The sequence below is a fragment of the Bactrocera neohumeralis genome, chromosome 2, assembly GCF_024586455.1.
Source record: "Bactrocera neohumeralis isolate Rockhampton chromosome 2, APGP_CSIRO_Bneo_wtdbg2-racon-allhic-juicebox.fasta_v2, whole genome shotgun sequence".
Taxonomy (NCBI): Eukaryota; Metazoa; Arthropoda; class Insecta; order Diptera; family Tephritidae; genus Bactrocera; species Bactrocera neohumeralis.
In genome coordinates, this window is record NC_065919.1 from 12,081,690 (window position 1) to 12,107,238 (window position 25,549).

Sequence of the window (25,549 nt, forward strand, 5' to 3'; positions counted from 1 at the left end):
GACAAACTTGATTATTTCTGTCGGTTGGAGTTGAAGTTTTCAGCATATGCACATCGTTTTATTACTTACTTATTTTTATATGGAAATTGTAAAATTTCCTTAACTTAATTTTAGGCTGAAAAAAAAATTATTGTATATTTGAAGCTTACTAGTCATGATGGTTTGGAATTTTGGATCAAAAATTAGATTTTAAAATTTTAATTTTAATTATAGGATTATAAATGGAATAAATGTTTGTTGTTTTAAATTTTATTGTTTTTTTATTGTTTTTTCAATGTGCTATTTGGTATTCGAAATTTGAAAATTAATTTTAGTTAAGATTTTTCGTTTAAGTTAAGCGTTTACGTGTTAAACATCATCAAAAATCAACGAAAAAAATTCTGAAATTGTTTTAGAGTAGCAAATGTGAGCTTTGCAACGTAAAATGATTTTTTATTGATTTATTAAATTTATTAGAAAAGTGCCTTAAAATAATAAAATTTCAATTAATATCTTTTAAAGCGTTAGCCTTACGAAAAAAATCTTAGGAGATATTTTTTCAAGAGCATTGAATTACATAATCAATCTATGAAGTAGTATTTTTAATAAGTTGGAAGCGAGATTTTAATTTTTCTAGCTGATTTCAAGAAAAAAAAATTGAAAACTGTTAGGCAGTGGCACTTCTCGCTACAAGCAAGGGCTCATACTGGGAGAGGCTTTTTTAGCGATGTCTTAGTATCTGTTTTTTATTTATGTTTTTGGCCCACTTTAATATATAGATTATATAGAGACTAAGATGCCTTAGAATCTATTTTTCAGAGTTCCAAGCGGGAAAAAATTTATGTTTCTGACTCATCCTAATAAACATATTATATCGTCACCTAAAATATAAAACAACGTATCATCAAAAAAATCGAAAATCGCTGTTAGATCTAATAATCAACATATAACCATTTTATAACGAAAACTCAAATTTTCCTTCAATATGAGTGTATGATAACCAATATATAACCATTTTATAACCAAAACTAAAAGTTTGTTTCAACTTGATTGATATCGTTTTTCCTTCGCCTGCTATGAAAAGTGGTGTTGCATGCATTTTAGTTGACGATATACTTGTTGAAAATATATAAATAGAAAACAGTGATTTATGAAAGCCGTGTTGCTCATACGCCATGTTGTGCCATATGAATACAGTCCATTTGCCACGTAAATTTAACTGGATATAACTTTTAAAGTAATTTTTATGTGGCAAAAATTTATAAAACGTTTTTGTAGAGCGGAAAATATTTTTTTAGAATATTCCTAATTCAAATTTATAGGTTGATTTGCTTTGGATTTCAAAATTTCTAACAAAAAGTAACAAATAAAAAAAAATATAGAAAAATTCAAATAGTAAAAGTTAATAATCCTTTTACTTAGACACGCTTTAACTTTATGAAAGTGTGTTTGTTTACAATGATTAAAGTTTTAGGGCCAAAACTAAAATCTTGGCATCTGCAAAACCAAAAAAAAAATCAACTTAGAAATAACACATACTTAGATTCAGAGCACTCACAGTTAGTCCAACTATTTCAGCAAGTTTTCAGTTTTTCCCTTAATATAGTATGTATATGACATACAAATTTAATTACTTCCAAATATTACTTGAACGACTATGGCGTATACGCAACATTCAACCTGACACCTAATGCCCAACAGGAATTCAATACACACAGTTTTCTAAACTTTCAATTGTCTTCAAAAATAACAAAGCGTTTAACACCAGTTAAAAGTACCGTTATTCAATCATAGCAAACAATAAAAACCCGTTATGAAAAGTAACTCTAAAATACGGAACACGCATTCTTGCCGATAATACACTTAGGACGAAATATACGAAGTGAGAGCGAAAGAGCGCACGATTGAGAGTGCACCATTGTAAGCGAACGCTCGCGTGCACACGAGGGATGCTGTGTAGCGTTACAATGAGCGACAGCAGCCGCCACCTAAATACTGTTATACAGACGCAAATAAGCCCGTGCACACACACAAGCGAACACAAACACGCGAAATTGTGTCACAAAACCCACCATATTGCTATGCGTCGTGTGTGTTAAATTGCAGAGATTGGCCATCGATTTTCTCAGTCAGGTGGAGACAGTCGACGTGTACGGATGCCAAACGGTTACAAATAAAGCGCGTCACAGTGAAAAGTTGCAAGCAAGCAAAAAAAAAAAAAAAAAACAGACATAAAAAACAACAAAAAAGGATGAGATATCTATGCACCAGTTGTGGGCAGCTAATAAAAGCATAGAAAAGTGTTGAAAATTATACCTGAAAATTAGTTATACAATATTACTAAGCGGAAAAAACGTAAACGTAAAAGTAAAATTTGTCTATACAGTGAAAAGAAAATGAGCTAACCGACAGGAAAAAGAGAATCCAGTGAAAAGGAAACATATATATACACACGCACACAGGCACCAGCGCACACATATCACATAATTTGCAAATTGGGGCGCATGCAGCAAATATGAAAAAGGCGTTTCTATACTAGTGAATAAAACAACAAAAATAATAAAGAAAAATTAACGGTAAAATAATTTTCAAATTTGGCATATAAAGTAAGTGATGCAAACGAGACTACCAGCATTTGACGCAAGTTAACACAGATACGTCTGAAAACGCGCACAACGGCATAGAAACGTCTGCGAATATACATACTAGAAGTAGGCACTGCCAGCTCTTAAGCACAGCGCAGCTCAACACGCTGATAAAAACGTAACTTTTATGGATAACACTACAAGGTACTGGGTTTGAGCGTTTTTGTGAAGCACTTTTAAGAAGAAAGAAAACAGACTTTCTTTCTTGAAACGCCCAAGCATACATATTTATATATATTTACTATATGTATGTATGTATGCAGGTGAAAAACGTTGAAATAAAAAAAAACTAAATTGATTACAACAATTACAAAGAAGGATATGATGTTAAATGTGGAAACGGATGTGTAGTGACTGCCAGCGTATACATTTTCGATTTCTTCAGCTTCTGCCTCTCATGCTGACGCGCTGCTAATAGCAACGGTCGTCGTAACTTCGTGTACTACGCTGATGCTTTGCTTCTGCACACGCTTCATCCACAGTGGTGTTATTTCTTCAGCGTATACGGCTGATGCTGCCACTGTTGCTCTGCTTCTTAGCTTCTTCAGCGCTTCAGCTGCTTATGGGCTTTGACAAAAACAAAAACAAAAAAAAAAAAAAACAGAAAAAAAGGGATATTGTCTCCAGCTGTTGGTACTTGGTCATTTGCCTCGCCTTAGTTCTCGCATACGCACAAGTTTGCGGCGCTCTTTCACTTGCGCGCTCGCGCTCGTACGGCCGCTCTTTACAATTTGTATATTTCCTTGTGTTGCATATTCACCACACCCTAATGTTGTATGAGTGCGTGTTGTTACTTTGAAAATTACGCACGCACACAGACACACATACACACTGCGATAGAAATGGCAAACGAAGCATAAGCACGTGCATTCGCTTATATGACGAAGTCAAACGAACACTCGCATGCGATTTGTATATGCACTAAGCAGTTGTTTGTGTTATTAAGCATGCAATAACAACAATGCAGTTTTTGTCCAGCAGCTGGGAGAGCGTGTACAGCAATTCACCTATATTGGTGTGGAAATGGTAAACGCCTGTTGTTGCTAACACTACATTAGTGTTGTTGTTTTTGCCAAATTTGTCGTCATAGCTTTGCTACGTACAAACACACACACACACATGTAGAAGTGTAGTGGAATACGCTCCGCCACCAACACAGCTGCTGCAATTGCCGTGGCTGCAAGCGCAGACTTCACTTTGTTGCCTACTTTTGTGCGCGCCACCGAAGTGCCGAAGTTCGGTTCAGTTGTTGAAGTGCAGCCATGACTGGTAAATAATTTACAGCAGCTTTCGTCTGCTACTCGCTCGTTTAAGTATTGCGGTGTCGGCTTTAACCATATATAACGGGCATACGGCAAAGAGATCACTACATTGCCTTTACAGCAACAGGAGGGAGTATTACAGAGATGGCAACGCTAAAGTGGCGCATACCAAGTGGCGGCAGCGGAATATCAGTGTTGTGTTGTTGAATCAGATGTTACCTATAATCAAAAAAAAATAAAATAAAACAAGAAATTGTTGGTAATTTCTTAAAAGCTTATGGATTGAAGTGTTCAGAAATAAAAACAAAAGGATTCTGTTTGGCATAGAAGATAATTTTTCCGCGTTTTAGTTGCTGATAAAATACGTGTGTAAGCAGTTCATAAGTGAAACAAAAGTGAGAATGAACTTTAAGTGTAGACAAATTCGCTGAAGCAACTGATAAGTGTAAAGCTATATATAAGCAGTGCAATATTTTTAGCAGTACTGTATTTCAAACAAAAATAGACAGTATTGGAAAATTTAAAGATAAATGTGTGCAAGAAACGAATCAAGTTAACAGTTGAAATAAGAGCTACGCATGTGACAACCAAATATATTTATGAATTTGCCTCATTCTCTTATTGACTGGTAGGAGGAAGGAAAAGGAGAGAGGAAAATAAAAATTAACAAAATGATAATTTATCCAAATATGGCGAATATATTTAAAAAATAGTGTACGCAAATGTGGTGTTATGATATAAAAAATTAAATTCCACGGCATTCAAAAACAAAGAGAATATATGTTACACTTTTGGGTTATAAGCGGTGTTACGAAATAACAAGAAGAAAATTTGAACTGAATTGTGCAAAAAAATCATTTTACAGAAATAATTTTATCACTTCTTTTAAATATAAATAAAATATCAAACTAAAACTAAACTAAACTAAAATTGTCACTATTTAAGAATGTTTACAATTGAGACAGTATTTGAATATAGTTAATATCTGTTTGAACCAATTCATCTGGTTTATTTTTTCAAATAAAAAAAAACTGTACAAGCAGCTAAGAAGTCATGCGGACACAAAATAATCACAACTGTAATAGAATATAACCTATACATCGGTTACTATATCGTCACCTTAAACGCAAAGCAATTTATCATCAAAAAATTCTAAATTGAGTTTTTATTGCTTACGATTCAGAATATCATTTTCCATATAGTATGTAACATTAAATTTTCAGCAGCCGCTGTTATATATAACCAGTATGTAACCATTTTATAACCAAAACTCAAATTGTGTTTCAATATGAGTGGTTTCTATTATAACGTTTTTCCTTCGCCTGTAAACTAATGAAAAGTGAGGTTACGTTATTTTCCATTTTAGTTGAAAATCTGGTAGTTTTCGTAAATTTTTGTGACTCATTGGTAGCAAGAAAATTAGTCAAAAAATAATAATAATGAAAATAATCGTGAAAATATTGCATACGCTTGAGAACATATTTTAGAAGAATTGACACCTGTGTGAATCGTTCCATATCCATATTCAAGCTTTCTGCCGGATATATTTTTGAAAATAGCTGCTTAAGTAAACTAAATAGAAAAATTTTAATGTATACTACTTATTCTTGTAAATTTTTCGATACAAGTATTGTATGACAATCGTACAGTTGGTATGACAGCTATATGCTGTAGAGATCTGATCAGCACAATTCTTTTGCTGATTAAGCCACTACTTTAAGTAATAACTTGTGCCAAATTTCGTGAAGATAGCTCGTCAAATAAAAAAGTTTTACATATAAAAACTTGATTTCCATTATTAGGTATGTATGGCAGCTATATGCTATAGTCTTCCGATCTGAATAAGTACTTTGAAGATTACATCATTGCCTTAAATAATAACCTAAGCCAAATTTTTTCAAGATATCTCATCAAATAAAACAGTTTTCCATACAAGCACTTGATTCCGATCTTACAACTTGTATGGCGGCTGAAGAATTATTAATTTCCTACTTTTTTAAAGAAAAAAAAAACAGAAACTTCAAATTTAATGGTAAATGTTTATTATCATTCGAAAGATCATCCTTTGACATTTATTTTTGAAGATTATCTTTTTCAAATGTTGGCCGCTCAGAAGAGCCATCCCTTGAGTGCAATTTCTGATGACTCATTCAAACATTTCGACTGGTAACTGGCGAATGACACGCATGATGTTTTTGTTCGAAACAAGATTGTCTGCATAAACCTCGACTTTACATATTTCCACAGAAAAAGGTTTAATGATGTGAAATCACACGATTTTGGTGGTCAAACGAACTAAAATATGAAATTATCTGATCACCGAAGTGTATTGTCAATAAATGCATTGATTGATGCGATGTGTGGGAAGTGACGCTGTCCTGTTGAAACCAAGCGTCGCCGAGAACACGTGCTTCAATTACAGGCATTAAATAGTCGGTTATCATGGCGCGATTGATAGCTACGTTCTATCCGGCATCATTTTTGAAGAAATATGAACCAATGATTCCACCGCACCAAATCGTTTTGGATGAAATGACAGCTCTTGAATCTCTTAAGGTTGCACTTCGGCCCAAATGCGGCAATTTTCCTTCTTTACATATCTATTGAGCCAGAAACAGACTTCATCGCTGAACAAAACTTGGCTCGAACACGTCGGACCTTTTTGTGACTTTTCAAGAGTCCAAAGAGCGAAGCGATGTCGCTTGGCAAGGTCAAACGACTTCAGTTCTTATACAAGCTGTATTTTTTATGTTTTAACATTAAGATCTCGCCTTAAAATACGCCAAATCGTTCCATACTTCAGTCTGAGCTGTTGCGAATGGCGCCGAATCGACTTTGTAAACGTTGTTCAGGCACAAGTCTTTCCATGATAAAATGCCAAACATAACTGAACAGAAATAACATCCGCATGATTGGAGCTATTGAAAAAAGTAACTTTACTTGGATCACCCATTATATCCTATAGTGCTTCGATATCAGCGGTTCCTATAAAATTGTCACTACTTAGAAAGAAAAGGTTATATGCAAAATCGAAAACTCAAAGAGCGAAAGACTAGTTCGCGTATATATATAAACCTTCTAGGTGTTACAAACTTCATTGCAAACTAATTATATAATATACCCTTTACACGGTGTTAAAAATTTCACAGTTATATGTTTTTACAGTGTGGTGAAATCGCAACCTTCATTTAAAATGTTGACATAAAACTATCTGTAAAGAACTGATTACAAGCAGACACATGTTACTAACCGCATAGTGAACCACCATAAACGCCTATGCAAATAATCAGGCAACTGTGTCGTCAGCTTCATGCCTTCAACATCAACTCCAAAGTGAGTATTACAACTTCCGTTTACTTACATATACACCATACATATTGTAGTAGGTGGTGCGTGTGTGCTGATGTGTACTCAAGACTTGGCACTTGGTCATTGCAACGCCAACGGATGTGCGAGCAAATGACCGGAAACTGACATTATTTCGAAAAGAAAGTGGATCAAGTTTTTAGCATTGTCTTTACTCGTTTTCTTTCCTATCATAACACTTATACAGCGTGCTTGCCACAAAACCAAGGCTGTGTGTATAATGTGCATAAAGTTTACAGTTGCCAGCCGAGACCCCAAGAATAGCGAATTGCTGCACGGTGAATATAACTCAATAAGTAGGTATGTGTGTAAGCAAGGAAGCGCTGCGCAGAGCATAGTGTAATAAGAGAAAGAAGTCTGGCAGCAGAATTCGGGCCCAACTTAATTATGTCGAGTCCCTGTTGACAGCTGCTCGGTTCGGGTTGCTTGTTAAGTCAATTTGGCAGGTCGAAGTTGAAGAAAGAGGAAAGTAATACATATTTGATGGTGGAAAATTAATTGAATTTATTATTGGCTTGGAAAAGTACTGCAAAACGAACACAGGCTAGCGGAGTGTGCCGCAAACAGTTGAAAGGTTGTGGCATTAATGGAAAATGAGGTCAAAACAGGGGAAAGAAATATATGTTTTTTGAATGCAAATACACTTCGTGTGTATCAAAGAAAAGAAATAAACATAGTAAATACTCGTTGCTGTCATTGTGGTGGTCTTTTTCACAAAATCTGCGTTTCCGTGGCAGTTAAAACAAATATTTAACTGACTTTATGACGTTTTGCAGAAATTAAGCAAAGAAATATTTTTTTTATTTTAATTTAAATTTTTAATTTTTTTTTATTTATTTTTTATTTTTTGAATTTTTTAAATTTACCTTACTTCACCTTGATCCACCTTCTTAATAGCTATTTACCGTGCATCACATACAACAACCATAAACTAGTTGCATTGGCTTGACTTCAACTGTCAAACAACCTGACTAAGCAAAAATTAGCATTCTAGCATCATTAGAGTGCTAACAAGATAGCAACAAGTGCTAAAATCAACACAAGTTCTACCTAATATCACAACAAAAGCGCAGAACAATAACGGTACTCTAAACAAAAGGCAAAATACCAAAAACAACTAACAATAAAACAAAGCAACAATTTCCATAATTTCATTTGCTAAACGAATTACTCAAATATAGATAATACTAATAATAAAACAATAAAAGCAACAAACCAATATCACCACTAATGCGTATCGACATCAAAATTCTTATTGAATGACAACTGCAATAGCCAGATATATACTATTGGAGCGGAGAGCACATGATAACTAGTTTACACTGCGCAACAATTGCTTGTAATTACGGTAAGTTTCAAATTACAATCGAATGTGAACTGTACTCGCAATTAATACAAATAGTATGTACGCTTGTATCCAACGCACAAGTACTCATTTGAGTACGTATTTGTGTGAGTATTTATGTGAGTCCTTGCCGAAATTGGTGCGAGTGAATTGCTAACTGAAAACTAATTCTGCAGCATTTTCAATGTGTGTGTTGTAGATGTGTATGTACGTGACTACTCATATATTTGAGCCCAAATTTTGCTTCAGTCACGTAAAACTGAACTTATGCTGGCTAACTGTTTCTATATATGTATTTTTCAGCTCATTAAAAGATTTTGTAAATTTATTAAATACATAAATTTTGCAATAAATTAATTCACAACACTTTTTTGTTGGTATGTCGTACAAAATAATCGTTTTATTTTCAATAATAAAGAGTGATCCACCGCAAGGTTCCCTACCTTTTAACGAAAAAAACACAGAAACTTCAAATTTAGTGGTGAATGTTTATTATCATACGAAAGATCATCCTTTGTCATTTATTCCTTGAACATTTACACTTTCCAATGCTGGCCGCGACTATGTCTCAGATGGTCTATCCATTGAGTCCAACTTACGATGACTCGTTTGAGTATTTCGGCTGGTAACTGGCGAATGACACGCGTGATGGTTTGCTTCAAGGCTCGAATCGAAACAAGATTGTCTGCATATACTTTAGAGTTTACATATCCACACAGGACAAGGTCTAACGGTATGATATCATACGATCTTGGTGGCCAATCGTCCAAACCAAAATATGAAATTATCTGCTCACTGAAATGTTCTCTCAATAAATCCACTGATTGATGCGATGTGTGGGAATTGGCGACATCTTGTTGAAACCAAAAGTCGCAGAGAACACGAGCTCCAATTTTAAGCATCAAATTGTTGGTTATCATGGCGCTATAACGGTCGACATTGACGGATATGTTCTCACCGGCATCATTTTTGAAGAAATATAGCCCGATAATTTCACCGGCTCACAAGCCACACCAAACCGTGTTTTTTTTTGATAAAATGGCAGTTCTTGAATCTCTTTAGGTTGTACTTCGTCCTAAATGCGACAATTTTCCTTGCTTACATACCCATTGAGCTAGAAATGTTTACATCTGATATACATTAGTTTAATAAGGTATCAGGTTCAAACTCAAACTCAGAACATTTTTTTCTAACCAAACATTGTCTTCGAGAAAAAATTGGGTAAAATCGCGGCAAATCTTCCCTTAGTACCCATATGCCTAATACTATGAGTTTCAAATATCCGGTTGACTTTATACCATATGGATTGGTCAATCTGTGAGTTATCTTAATAATCTAACGATAAGTTGTAATGTCAAAATCGAATTAAATTCTAACTTTCCGTTGGCTTTACACTTTATATATGGATCAATATGTACATATGTCTTAGAAACATTAAATTAACATTTTACATCGGACATACATTAGTTTAATGCCGAAAATATGTGGAATCGCTGACTGTATTACCCCTGTTCCTATATTCGTTATTTTAGCATAGATATGTGTATTAGAGCTGGTCGATTTTCGGGAGAAAAAACAAAAAGGAAAAATAGAGTATGCGGAAAATGTGCTAATGAGCATTCTGAAGAATTTTTTCTAAGAGACTGGTTTCAAGTTTGCCATTTTAAGGCAAAATTGTTTAGAAAATATAAAAATTTTCTCAGCAGTTTTTGAGATATACGAACAAAATTCAGTACGTAGGTGCATTTTGATAATCTATTGATCATTTGTCAGAACCAAGATCGGACAACTGTATCATATATCTTCCATAAAACCAATTATTCAGATTTTTTAAAGTTCGCTGTGAAAATTGCTGGCTCGAAACTGGCTTAAGACCCATATTCTCTTAGACAAAGTTCAGAATGATACGTAGAACATTGCCCTCTTATGCGATTTTCTAGAAAAAAAAATCGATCCACTCTAAAGTATATATAGGTCATTGTGTGAGTTATCTTTCTAAAATGAAAATATATTCCCGATTATACTTGAGTTATCTCATAGTGTGAATTAAATTTGGTCAAATATGTACATACTTGTATGCACCATAAAGAACTGTGGTTTGTGCAAAAAGTTTTAAGTTATATGTGGAAGCAGATTTTTTCATTAAAAATATTAAACAAATTCAAGGCAATCAATTTAATTTTGAATTCATAAAGCTTAGTATTACGCAATTGGTAAAAACCTTACGCAGGTGGCATTTAGAAACTAACTCCAGTTAATTCAATGCAAAAATTTCACAAATTATGAATATTTATTCAATATATTTACCTATACATACACACATTAAGCTAATAATAGGAATAAATCTGCACTTAAGTAACAAAGAATCAATGCGAGCTAAAGCCGGCTTTTGTGCACAGACAAACTTAAACTTTAATGAAATTTAAACCACACATGTCACACATATCTATCAAAATAGTAGAATCTATGCATATCTATCATTATAATACGTTACATATGCAACTGCACTGGCTTTTATCACACCGAAGCGCATCCACGCCTACCCCAACGTGAGCAATTCAGCAACAAGCGCGGCATCTCACAAGAAATGCATAGACATCCCACACATGTGCCCCACTCAAATATAAATAAGCACTTATATAAAGTGATACGTGCCATGTTATGCATAAGCGGATTAATTGTAATTAGTAGGTGACTGGAAAATAGCAGTGGTGCAACGTGTCGTATACGCAACATGCTTTACGCGCATAAACTAGAGATGAGGGCAACGTGAAATAGGCGAACCCGAAATTTTTGTTAAGGGGTTATATACAGTTAGAAGGGCGAAAAAAATTTTTTTTTTCTGAGAAAATTTTTAAATTTATTGATTCAAAAAATATGTTGAATTTTATCAAATTCGAATGCATGAAAATAAGTTTGAAAATTACAAAAAAAAAAAATTTTTTTAAATTATGCCTACCTGAAAACCATGTTCTCGTTGTCATGGCTTCAACCCTTATGGTAATTTAAAAAATAAAACAATGACAGGTTTTTTTTTTTTTAATTCAAACGTCATTTTTACATTAAACTAAAAACTTGAAAAAAAAATTAAAAATGGAGACTAGTGAAATTTTAATTTAAAATATATAGACTTCATTACACATCTAATGTATTATAACTTTGAAAGCGCTTTCCGTTAAGTTTCTTCTTATGCCCTTCTATAATATTGCAACACTTTGCGCATTTTTCAGGCAACTCGCCAATCCCGAAGTGTTTATAACTGCTTAGCTCGATATCTGGTTACACGACTAGCACGAGCACGCGCCTATACACCTGAGCATGCACACACTTAAGTATGTGTGAAGATTTGCAAGCATATTATGTGGGTATTTGTCTAAGCGGATTTTATGCTGCTACTGCAACATGCTGCAACTGCGTAGAAATGTGCTTGTATGCATCGACGCCGAGTTAAAATTACACTTTCACTTTCGTGGATGTTAAAAAACGAAGGAGCGTTGCGTGCAGTTAATGCATATGTTCATGCGGGCATGTACATATTTTTCTTCAATTGTTTCTAGTGGGCTAAAACTAAGGCGATTATTTGAATGAGTCAATATTAGTAATAGAAGAAAAAAATGCAAAGAAGCTTTAATACAAAGTATGTACATTTACAAAATATTCCGTATAGGCACTTGATTTTGATAGATTGGTTTGTATGACAGCTATATGCTATAGTAATCCGATTTGAATAATTTCTTCGGAGATTATGCCACTGTTTTAGAAAATAACATGTGTCAAACTACATTAAGTTACCACGTCAAATAAAAAAGTTTTCCTTGCAAGTGCTTGATTTCGATCGTTTAGTTTGTATGACAGCTATATGCTATAATGAATCGATCTGAACAATTTCAATTTCTTCGCAATCCATACCAAATTACATATATTTACAAGACCTAGTTTTGATCATTCTTTAGGCAATGGTTCAATCCAATTTCTACCTTTTACTGCTTTAGGCAATAATCCATACCAAATTTCGTTAAGATATCTCTATGTTTATAGAAGTTTTCCATACAAGACCTTGGTTTTGATCCTTCAGTTTGTATGGCAGCTATATGCTTTAGTGATCTAATCTGAACAATTTTTATCAGAAAATACTTTGTAGCTTTAGGTAATATTTTATGCCAAATTTCGTTAAGAAATATGGTCAAATGAAAAAGTTTTCCATACAAGCACTTGATTCGTATCAGTCAGTTTGTATGACAGCTATTTGCTATAGTGATCCGATATCGACCATTCCGACAAATGAGCAGTTCCTTAGCGAGAAAAGGACGGCTGCTAAATTTCAGATCGCTGTCACAAAAAACTACGGAACTAGTTCGCATGCATACAGTTGGGCGGAGAGACGGTCAGATACATACATATGTACATATGTCTCTATAAATTTTTGTCGCTTATGCGCTGCGTTGAAAAGCATTCAGAGCATAAAGTGCATTTAAATTTAATTAAAAAGTGGCAAAGAACATTTTATGCTCGCAATAACTTTGCCCGGCGAAGCAGAAGTGGCAGCGTCGATGGACGATAGCGCATCGTACGTCTTGTTTGTATACATTGTCATGAATGCAGAGTAATGTAAAATTGGCTTGCGAGGGGTAGAGAGAGAGAAAAAAAGAGAGGGATAGAAATAGAGCGTGAGAGAGAGGGAAATAGAGAAAGAGTGTGTCATATGCAAAATAGTGCCGGTCATGCAATATTTCTTTGACTAGGCTGCGACTATATAGTCTGTACATTATAAAAATAAAATCTCATAAAAATTACGTATTCATATACATATGTACTATATGTGGCAATTGTTGACAGCAAGTGTACGGACGAAATAGAAAAATTCACAAAATGCAGCTCTGTTACGCACAAATTCATTAGAAGATCAAAAAGGCAATTTAGGAACTTTCATAAGTTGTACATACTGTACATATTTACTGTTTTTATTTACATGAGTATGTATGGTGCACGAAATTTGGTAAGCCCTACATTAAAAATTTTGAAACAAGGTGGAAACGAACACGAGGGTTCCCTTTTATATTTGGGAATAAATATTTATCATCGAAAATCGCTTTATTGCTTTAAAAATATTTTTCATTAGGTTAGGTAATAGGCTGATATTCGTGAGACCTCAAATAATCCCACTTGATCTGCAAGAGACGCTGGTCCATTGCGATGCCCAGAACTCTAAGTATGGATCAAAAAGACCGTTACAAATCTACAAAGCGCCTAGATTCAGCCATAAATTTATTAAGCTGGCTAATGTCTACTCCAGCTAATTTGCGAAGTATGAGGAAATTATGGCAACCGAGATATTCAACCTTGGTTTGATGAAAGCTGGACAGTGTAGGAAAATGTATCTAGATGTTAACACCTCATCTTCCTCTCCCTAACTTGGACAATGGCGTCCTCCAAAATGCAAGCCTCACCAACTGAGTGTCCTATCATTCTGTCAATGTGAACCTTTTGAAGGGCTAGTAGCTCCATGGACCTTTTTTTATTCCACTAAGATTTATATACTCAATCAATTATTGAATAATTTTTGCTACTCTACGTATCAACGGCCTCTGCAGCTTTGCAAAAACATTAAATTCTTAACTTGAATGACTCTTCAAATCGATGTTTGAGTGCTCCAAAATGCAATTGGTTGAGTCGATGGATGAGAGAGTGAGAGAGAGAGTCGTGGTGAAGAGTGATCCGCAACAATCAAATGTTCATGCACTAATAAACGTATGCTGGCCCCATTAATGCCTATAGTTTCTCTAGTCTCAATGTCACGATAGGTTACTAAATGTTCTGATAATATCAGTTTGCGCACAGCAGCAATAGTTTCCAGAACAACAACTAATTCACCATACCATTGATCAACACTGGTACTTACTTGTTGGAGCTTCATCATCAAAAATTCAATTGAGTTCTTCGATGTTCTGTTACTAAGTTAATCCACGTCGAAAGTTGTAAAATTCCATTTTTGGGCTGAGATGAATATTTTAAGTTACTGTAAGCAACACAAAAGCGCTCGTATGTCAAAACATTTTGAGCATCTATAATATCGAAATTGTCAAGCTTTACGTTAAAGTTGTGAATTGCCAGATTGTAAAACTAGGGTTGCAAAATCCCGGTATATGAAAGGCAACCTATCCCCAAAAGTAGCCAGACTTCAGTTTAAGAAAGGGCACATGAGCGGGATGAATAATTTTGTTGACAAAAAAGCATTCTTTTTTGGACGAATTCATGGATCATTGATTCCGTTAGTCTCGGGAAACCAGCTCTGTAGATTAAATGGTGATTTTGGTGTGGATAGGAAATGTGGTAAATGAAAGATTATACAATCCTAGAAATTATGGTATTTTAAACAACGATGAATTCACAAAATATGTTGAGATATCCGAGTGTGTGCTCTTCAATATTTAAATGATTTATATTTAAATGATTTATATTTAGACGAGAAAGCCAGTATATTCTCAAGCTGCAGCAAGACTATCCATAATTCGCACACTGTACTCGAATATACAATGATGACGCGAGCAATGAGAGTGAAATACGTCGCATATTCGCAATCACCTGCTGTTGCATTGGTCCTGTGGTTAATGTGAAAATGTCAATTTCGTGGGCGCAAAATGCAATATCCGTTGCATACATGGATGCAAAATCAGTGTGTATGGACATATGAGCGCCATTAGGTCGAAAGTGAACTATAAATAGAATATTAATTTGTGGCCTTCGAATGGACGTTACAATCATAATATTTGTCCTTATTTCTAGCTCACACCCACTACCAAGAGCGATAATTTTATATGGTGTGATGGTTACACCTTTAAGGCTTAAACCAGTCTAAAGCATCTAAAGCATGTGATGGTTACACCTTTAAGGGCTTAAACCAGTCTAAAGCATGATGAGCTAATATGAGGCCTAATTTTGGCGATTTTCAGTTGGGAGCAAGAAAATCGGCTTTTAAATTCTAAGCGCTGAGCCAAAGCCTGCGATACTACAGTGTACTTTAAGCCAAAAAAAAATATTTTTTTTTTTAATTTTAGACTTTCTTAACCTTAAAAAAAATTATGGTTACTCACACCTCGCGCACCAATATCTTCAATAGTAACGCTCTTCCCATTAATTTGATTTATAGTTACCTTCACATAAAAATAAATTTTCTAAATTTCTTGCGATTTCAATTCTTCTTCTTCTTAATTGGCGTAGACCCCGCTTACGCGATTATAGCCGAGTTAACAACAGCGCGCCAGTCGTTTCTTCTTTTCGCTATGTGGCGCCAATTGGATATTCCAAGCGAAGCCAGGTCCTTCTCCACTTGTTCCTTCCAACGGAACGGAGGTCTTCCTCTTCCTCTGCTTCCCCCGGCGGGTACTGCGTCGAATACTTTCAGAGCTGGAGTGTTTTCGTCCATCCGGAAACATGATCTAGCCAGCGTAGCCGCTGTCTTCTAATTCGCTGAACTATGTCAATATCACCGTATATTTCATACAGCTCATCGTTCCATCGAATGGGACATTCGCCGTGGCCAATGCGCAAAGGACCATAAATCTTTCGCAGAACCTTTCTCTCGAAAACTCGTAACGTCGACTCATCGGTTGCTGTCATCGTCCAAGCCTCTGCACCATATAGCAGGACGGGAATTATGAGTGACTTATAGAGTTTGGTTTTCGTTCGTCGAGAGAGGACTTTACTTTTCAATTGCCTACTCAATCGGAAGTAGCACCTGTTGGCAAGAGCAATCCTGCGTTGGATTTCCAGGCTGACATTGTTGGTGGTGTTAATGCTGGTTCCTAAATAGACGAAATTATCTACAACTTCAAAGTTATGACTGTCAACAGTGACGTGAGAGCCAAGTCGCGAGTGCGACGACTGTTTGTTTGATGACAGGAGAGACTATTTCGTTTTGCCCTCGTTCACTGCCAGACCCAGTTTCTGTGCTTATCAAAAGGGGAGTCTCTCATCCGAGGCTGTCGTTTAGTTTTCATTGGTATTGTTTTTACGTGGCGGGTCCCAAACCCAGCGCACAACCCTATGTAGGGGATGTTTCGCCTTCTCACATTAGCTCGCCTTCGAACGGATGTTCTTAGGCTACCCAGAGGATACTTGGTCAAAGACCGGAAGTAGTGTGCTGCTTGAGCCATGTGTAAAAGAATCATTTCTGGCCACTCCCAAGTGAATGGCGATCAGAGAACTTTCCTCACTTGCGTGAACTTCTACACTTGATTCCATCCTTTCAATTACTTCCCTGATTTGTCGCCAACAATCATGCAAACTATCATGGCATTTTCATAAGCTTGCACATACCGTAGTCCATTAATCTGCTCGTGCATTGAGAACATCTTATTGGCCTTCTTGCTACAAGTACCCACTGCAAGAAATGAACTTTGCTCAGCTGCTTCTCAGTAAAAATCCAACAACAAGTCTTCAAGTGAATTCACCCCGCGCAACCTTCTGCGCTTCTCATCGAATTCCTTATCAATTTCGCCTTAGAGATGAACTGGCGTGTTGTTGCTGTTGTTGTCTGCATTTGCCATTGCATCTACAAGGAAATCGAAACGATTTTTTAATTAAGAAAATTGCAGAAAATGCACACAAAAAATCTCAAGAATTATTTTCTTCATATCTTTGCCGCCCGCTCAGTCTCCTCGCATTTGCTGCAGCTTCTTGGTGTTCTCTTTTTTCATTCTCAATTTCGTTTCTGTATTATTGTTTTTGTACCAGTATGTATGTATTTGTTGAAGTGTAGCAAGCGTGCGAGATAACATCATTTTGAGGCATGAGTTTCATATATTCACATTTGTCGATAACTGTAAATGAATAGCTGCATTTTTATTTATTTTTTTTTTTTGCCGCGCATTAGCAGGAATTTATTAATATGTATAAGGTAGTATGTGTTTAAGGGTGTGACTTACTATAAGTCAGTTCTGTTGAAAAATATATTAAAAATAAATTAAATACCATCGTCTTTAATTGGAAACATATTACAACAAAGACGAGAGTGCAAAGAGAAGAGCGTGATTTATTACAGACTACGTTGACAACATTGATCTTAGGGCTTAAGAAAAAATTCTAAATGCCGTCCAGAAGCGAACCGAAGGTGAAACCTCAACGTGGTATATAACTGGGCGAATTGGTTTACCCGCCAACCCAACTAATACTGAAATGGCTTTATTGACTAAGAAGTATCAGATACCTCTTCGCTCTTCTGCAGGTTCACGTCTTCAACCTGCTAATAAGATGAAATACCTTGGACTTATGTTGAGCAGAGAGTAAGAAATTCATTGGTTATGTATATATTATAAGATATATTACTGGGGCGCTATGGGAAAAAGGTATAGCCACCTAAGTTGTTGTTTCTCACGAAACCATATCCAAAGATGGCTCTCTTGCCATCTCCAGTGCACTGCGGACTACACCAACAATAACACTCAATGTAGCCTTAAATATTCTAAATCCAGAGAAGGTGAGCATATGAAGGGGTTCGAACAAGGACACATCGAAATTCTCTACTTCTTAAACTGCATTTAAGAAAAACTGGATCTCAGATCGCTACTCATGGCGGATTTTCTCTATGCGCACATATCAACGAGAGATATGTGGATGGAGAGAAGCTGCTGAAGAAGAGACGTAGTGAGCTTTTTCACAGATGGATTCGGAGTTTTCTGTAGGGTGTTCCTTTATGCTTTAGTGTTTATCAAGTCGCTATTATCACGGTGGCGTTGGAAGCGCAGTCTCTTAATTAACAGAGTTGTTTGTGTGTCGGATCATACCGGAGTCACTGGCAACTGCAAAACCGATTCGATAGGTAGAGAGGGTCCCTAGTCCAGCTCACATTGAAATAGAACCGAGTTAAATCTACTTTGGGGTCTTGCGTTCTAGCACTGGACCAGTGGACCTCACGTGCGCTAACCAAGCGGTAACGATTAGTTTCTGAGCGACTGCGAGATCCTTTTGACTTAGAGTAGAACGCAAGAGATCTACGGAACTACTTGCACATAGTAAAGTTCATCTTGCCGCAATCCATTGTACAGTCTTTGCAATACGGAGGCTGAAACAGCGGCGAAACAGAAGTTATAGCAGAAACTGACTCAAAGCGCTTTGTCGAATGTGTAAGCGTCATGCGATCTATTATATAGAAGTTTAAGGTGCCACTACGTACCTGCGTTCTAAGTTGTCCAAGTGAGATCCCTGTTAGGATCTACTTCTTATATAATCTAACTTAATCTTTTCTCTCCAAGAACCTGCTTATTTATTTAAATCGTCGATATCGGACCACTATTACATATAGCTGTCATACAAACTGAACCAACCGAACAAAGTGCTTGTATGGACAACTTTTTTTTGACAAGATATCTTTTAGCAATTTGGCATGAATCATTGTCTAAGACAATGGTGCAAATTCCGAAAACTTTTTTCAGAAGGTATCACTTTAGCATATAGCTGAACGATTGGATTAAAGTGCTTGTATGGAAAACTTTGTGATTTACCGAGATATTTGCACCAAATTCGGCATCGGTGATTTTCTAAAGGGACGGCACAATATTCGAAAAAATTGTTCAGATTGAGTCATTATAGCATATAGTTGCAATACAAACTGACCCATAAAAGTTTTAGTAAAGCATCTTTTGCATTTGTGAAGGGGTCCATTTATCTCCTCATTTAGAGTTCCTCACTTGCGAATCCAATTTATGCGCTCTCCACATCTAAGCTTCTTCAAACAAATATTTATTTTGTGCCACTCACGCTCAGGTAATATATAATTAGCTGAGTGTTAAATCTAAATTTAGACTGCTCTTCGCCCACTGCCACTGCCTATGGCAGTGAATATGTATGAATATGACAAGTATTTGCACATGCCATTGAAACACTTGCATGAATATGTAAACTTTATGTATACATATGTAAGTTGGCATATTTTCATAAAATATTTGTCAAATATCTTTATAAACATAATATGATTATCGAGTGGGAATTTCCTCAAGTGCTTTTAATTTGATATACCCAAGCAGCAGGCCAACGATCGAACGATATACACACATAGGCACTCACATACATTCATACATATATGCAGCTCCAATGCTATCTTTGTTTGTTCGCGCTGCTGTTGGTGTTGTAGTTGCCACAGCATATAGCCAATAAAGCTGCCTAGGTTGCACAATTTACACAATCTACTGAATAGCGCTGGCAAATGGCACTCGAAGCGTCGTCACCGCAACCAAAGACGGCAAAAGTCTCGGCTGATGGTGGGCGATTTTCGCAGGTAGGGTTGGCGCTGATGCAGTTGCTTGTGTATTATATATATAGTATATACAGGCGCACAATTTCTCAACTACAAGCAGCGTAGCAATGTGCTTAGCAAGAAATGCATGGCAAAGACATGTTTCTTCAAGTGTGAAGCTTCTGCTGTTGCCCCATCGCTGCCATGATTAGTGCATAATATGATGCGACACTTGTTGCATGCCGCGAAGAAGCAGCTTGTATATAGATACGTTATTTAGGTATGAGTATATTGCAAACTTGACACTTTTTACACAAACGCTGAGGCTTGAGCACGAAGCAGAAAGCAAATATATAAAAAAAATGTAATAAATGAAATCATGCCGCACATTAATATAATGATTTTATAACCAAAACTCAAATGTTGTTTCAATATGAGTGCATGATAACCAATATATAACCATTTTATAACCAAAACTCAAATTTTGTTTCAATATGAGTGCGTGATAACCAATATATAACCATTTTATAACCAAAACTCAAATTTTGTTTCAATATGAGTGCATGATAACCAATATATAACCATTTTATAACCAAAACTCAAATGTTTGTTTCAATATGAGTGCATGATAACCAATATATAACCGTTTTATAACCAAAACTCAAATTTTGTTTCAATATAAGTGGTTTCTATTAAATCGTTTTTCCTTCGCCAATAAACTAAGGAAAAGTGATGTTACGCTATTTTGCATTTTAGGTGACGATATATTTTTTCCATTTTTCATAAAATCCTTTATTTATAGCATGTTCAGATATACTAAGTTTAGGTAAACACCAAGTACACTTCAAAGGGATGGCAGCCAAAATTGCATGCAAATTTCCAATTTACATTGAGAATAATTGGCGTGCGCAGGCTGCATGCACATAAAATATTTACATGAAAATATGAATTTTAGATGAACAAAAAATTGCTGGTATGCATTTAGAGACTAGAAACAAATTTATGCTTGTAGGAAACACTTTACTTTTTCTGTTGATTTTTTTTTCAAAATACTCTTTCCTAGATATTATAGATAGTTAGTATTTGCTGCTATACCCATTACATATATTTTCTTTACACACATATAGAGCTTACACGAGACTGCCAAGCTGTCTAACTAATCGGTTAGTTAGGTTTACAGATTTTTTAAGAAGTTTTATCACAACCGAAAATCAACTATTTTGCTACCAGTCCACTTTTCTCATTTTTCTCGCCGGTCAGCTGTTTTGCTTGTGCTGGTGCGCTATGTGAAATTTGCATGCGTATCGTGTGTTGTTCTCACTTCTCAGCATTTTACATGCAACTCTCGCATTTGCATGAATTTTTACAATCCATTTGTCATCAGATTCAACGCATTAGTGGCTAATAATACTTTTATGTGGAATTACATTTAATTTCGAAACATTTAACTGCGCCACAAAATAATTTCAATGCAAAGTGCGCATTCTAGTCTGTCGTTGGCACGAGAGATAGACACCCATGTTTTGGTATTATTAAATGCAACTGAAATTTCAAATTTCGTAATTAACCCTTTAGCATAGTAATGCCCTCAAATCAGGCATTTGTGGCGTGGTTGACAGGTCGCTGCTGTTTCTCTCGTGTTTATATCATTTTTCATAAAGCTTTTAACCTGATTTCACTTGTCATGCTATGCGACCATTTATTTGCATACATATAATAGAAAGCCTTATGTGAGAATGTGCTCTGCAATTCTGCTACACCTGGCTCAAAATCGGTAGAAAACTGCTTCCAGCTGCTGTCGCCCACTGGTTTTCAAATACGATTTGCTGTAGTATGTGTGTAAGTGGTATGTAAGGGCAGACACGAAGCTTTATATGTGATTATGTATTATCATTCGCTTTGTATTACATGTGTATATGTATGTGCATGTAGCGATACAGTAAATATGAGCAATGTAATGTTTTTGTATTGGCCCGATTGTAAGACTGACTGACATGTTTACGTGTTTATAGCCTCGTTTTAGCCAACACGCTATGTAAAATTGAGGGTTATTGACATATGCCACTTTTGTTGCTGTTATTTTAATTGCAAAATTGCTTAAAATATATATTTAAATTGTAGTTAAGTTTTGCAAATTCATAATTTTATTTTATTTGGCATAAGATAGTATTAATACTCAACACTGAAAACTTATACCTCAAAACTTATGCCTTAAAACTTGGAGCTTAAGACTTAAAACTTAGAACCTAAAACTTATAGCTCATGACTTATTATTTAAAACTTAAAATTTGAAGCTTAAAACTTAAACTTAGAAGATTAGAATTTAAATCTTAAACTTAAAACTTAAACTTAAAACAAAATACTTAAAACTTAAAATATAAAATTTAAAACTTAAAACATGGAATTTAAAACATAATACTTGAAACTTAAGACTTAAAACTTATAAGTTATGATTTAAAACTTAATACTTAAAACTTAAATCTCAAAATTTTAAAAGTTAAAACTTGGAACTTAAGACTTAAAATTTTAATCTTAAAACTTAAACTTAAAACTTTAAATTAAAACATAAAACTTGAATTGTAAAACTTAAACTTAAAACTTAAAATTTGAAATTTAAAACTTTTTACTTAAACTTAAAACATAACTTTAAAACTTAAACTTAAAACTTAACTCTACAACTTAAACTTAAAATTTTAAATTTAAAACTCTTAACTTAAACTTAAATCTTAACTTTAAAACGTAAACTTAAAACTTAAAACCTAAAACTTAAAACTTAAAACTTAAAACTTAAACTTAAACTTAAACTTAAACTTAAACTTAAGCCTAAACTTAAACTTAAACTTAAACTTAAACCTAAACTTAAACTTAAACTTAAACACTAAACTTAAACTTAAACTTAAACTTAAACTTAAACTTAAAACTTAAAACCTAAAACTTAAAACTTACAACTTAAAACTTAAAACTTAGAATTTAAACTTAAAACTTAGAACTTAAGCTTAAAACTTATAACTTAAACTTAAAACTTAAAACTTAAAACTTAAAACTTAAAACTTAAATCTTAAAATTAAAACTTAAAACTTAAACTTAAAACTTAAACTTAAAACTTAAAATTAAAACTTAAACTTAAAACTTAAACTTAAAACTTAAAACTTAAAACTTACAACTTACAACTTAAATCTTAAAATTAAAACTTAAAACTTAAAACTTAAACTTAAAACTTAAACTTAAAACTTAAACTTAAAACTTAAACTTAAAACGTAAACTTAAAACTTAAACTTAAAACTTAGCACTTATAACTTAAATTTAAAACTTAAAACATAATACTTAATACTTACAACTTAATATTATACTTAATACATAATATCTAAAATTTTAAATATACACTTAAAACTTAATACTTAAAACTTTAAACTTAAAACTCAAACTTTAAAACATAGAACTTAGTTCCTATTACTTAGTTCACCTCCTAAAATAGTTTTATTTGATTTTAAACCTTGCATTCCCCGTATTTCGATTTAAGAACTTTACGGCCTCTACGAGGTACTCAATGCTGATCTTATGTTTAATTTAATTACTTTTTATGAGTGACTTAAATAGTGGCTTAACTGCGTATTAGGTCTCTAAGTTATTGAGCTGAATAACAGTAAGCAACTCTGCCAAAACCGCAACCAATAAAGGCCTGAACAAACTAACCGTTAATGGCCTGTAACTATTGTTTTATGCTCCCATTAAGTCAACACCAAAATTACACACGAAATCACAGCACTTTCAGTTATCAAGCCGCTTTGACTTAAAAGGAATGCCAACGATACGGAAAGGTAACCGAAATTCCACTGTTTGCGACACTTCCTGAGACTTTGGGTAATTTCTTAATGTCGAAACTAAAAGCGAAACACAGAGAAGTGGTAAACAGCAAATGAAGTGCGCATAAACACAAGAAGTATGAGCAGAACTTTTGGAAGAATTGGTTAACACAGGGGTATATGAATGTTATAGCACAAACAGCCTTTCTAAGCTCACAAATGTATGTATGTATATAGAACATGTATGTATAAATGTGCGTCACTGCCGCTACCTTTATAGAAATGTCACACGCATGTGTGTGTATGTGACTGCAACAGTAAACGAAATGCCAACATGTACGCAACCTTCGCGTTGTCCTCAACGACAGCCGCGCCGCGACCGGGCACTCTCGCTCCTCACCCTCACCGAAAACCAACGAACTAAGCTTAACGCACATAAACGACTAACTGACTTCTTAATTACCTTCAATGTTAGTTAAATCTCGTGAAGTACATAACAGCAACTCAAAAGCCTGGGAAATGGGAGGTGGCGCTTGAGCATGTGTTTGACGGCAATTTCGCCTCATTTTCGACACATTTCCTTGCGGGCTTTATAATAGTGCATGTTTGCTCAAATATTACTTAACCTGGCACGTCCGGTTTCACCGAGAAATGCTCAACAATTTCGACACTTAAATAGAAGGTTTATTTTAAATGTCAGTAAAACTGTATGACTAAGAATATGCAAGATCTGGTTTTGTGTTGACATGCTATGCCATAGAATTTGAAAAATTTGAGAAATCAAATGAAAATCATCATTAAGAACTCAGAAGCTAACAAGATGGCTGATATTTTTACCAGTATAAGAGAGAGAGAGAGAGAAAGTTATAAAAGCTTACGAAAATTTTAAATTGCAAAAAGCGTTGATAAATGATATTAAACTAAAAGGTCCTTAGGTCGTTCAGCATTGGGAACCTCGTATAGGTTCTGAATAGGTTGGAAACCAAGCCATACGACGATCGATAATCTCGAAGCTCGCAAAATGGCTCGAATAAAACAAATCCAACGAATTTTTTTCTAAAAAAATTTTTTAATATTATCTTATATGCGCCTTTCACTCTCATTGATGCAGTTAGTTAAGCGGTGTAAGCTGATTTCTGCGAGTAAAATACTTTATAGTACCTTTAAGAGCCACTTAGTTACTGTCTTGGCGCTGTTGCCACCAGCAAACGCAACCAGAGAAATCAGTTTTGTGGCACACATAACACTTGACTTTATTTCGTCTACCTATCCTAATCTACAAAACCACAAATACACACACACACACACAGACACAAATACGCAAATACAAAAACAAATGCAAATGCAAAAGGCGAAAGTGACTGTTGTGGCTAGAGTAACGCATTTTCACAAAAGCTTCGCACACACTTCTGCGAGTATATGTAAGCCACGTCTGTGAACAAATGTCGGTGAGATAAGCGGTCGCTTTTAGAAAGAAGAGAAAAAATCCAATCAACATAACAACTTGGCAACAGCTTACAGCCTACAACAAAAACTAATATAGTTTTAGCATCGGGGCGCCCACCCAACCACTATGGAGTACCGCATACCGTTATACTGTGCAAACAAAAAGCACGAATGGCCTGCATTTTCAAAAATGTTACATGTGTTAGTACAAAATGGCCGCCCAGCAGGAAAAATTGCCTACGTGCGAGTTGTTAAATTGTCTTGAACAATAAAGAATGTTAACTTCATCGAACACTTTGTATGGCAGCTGCATGCTATAGTGGACCGATCTGAACAATATGTTCGGAGATAGTAGTATTTTCTAGCATAATAAGCTGCACCGAATTTCGTCAAGATACATACATTGTCAAATAAAAAAGTTTTCCATACGAGGACTTGAGTTCGGTTGTTCAGTTTGTATGACAACTATACAG

At 34.9% G+C, this 25,549-nt stretch overlaps 1 protein-coding gene across 26 annotated transcripts in view; it reads left to right on the plus strand.

Moving 5' to 3' along the window:
- Nucleotides 1-2,118: 2,118 nt before the first annotated feature.
- LOC126754777 (glutamate-gated chloride channel) overlaps nt 2,119-25,549 on the plus strand; it is an 84,576-nt gene continuing 61,145 nt past the window's right edge. For 19 of the 26 annotated variants that reach the window (XM_050466964.1, XM_050467024.1, XM_050467055.1 and 16 more), the window contains exons 1-2: nt 2,119-2,768; nt 8,150-8,600. The gene's annotated coding sequence lies outside the window, so the exon portion shown is untranslated. The other 7 variants (XM_050466902.1, XM_050466956.1, XM_050466911.1 and 4 more) reach the window with 7 other exon arrangements.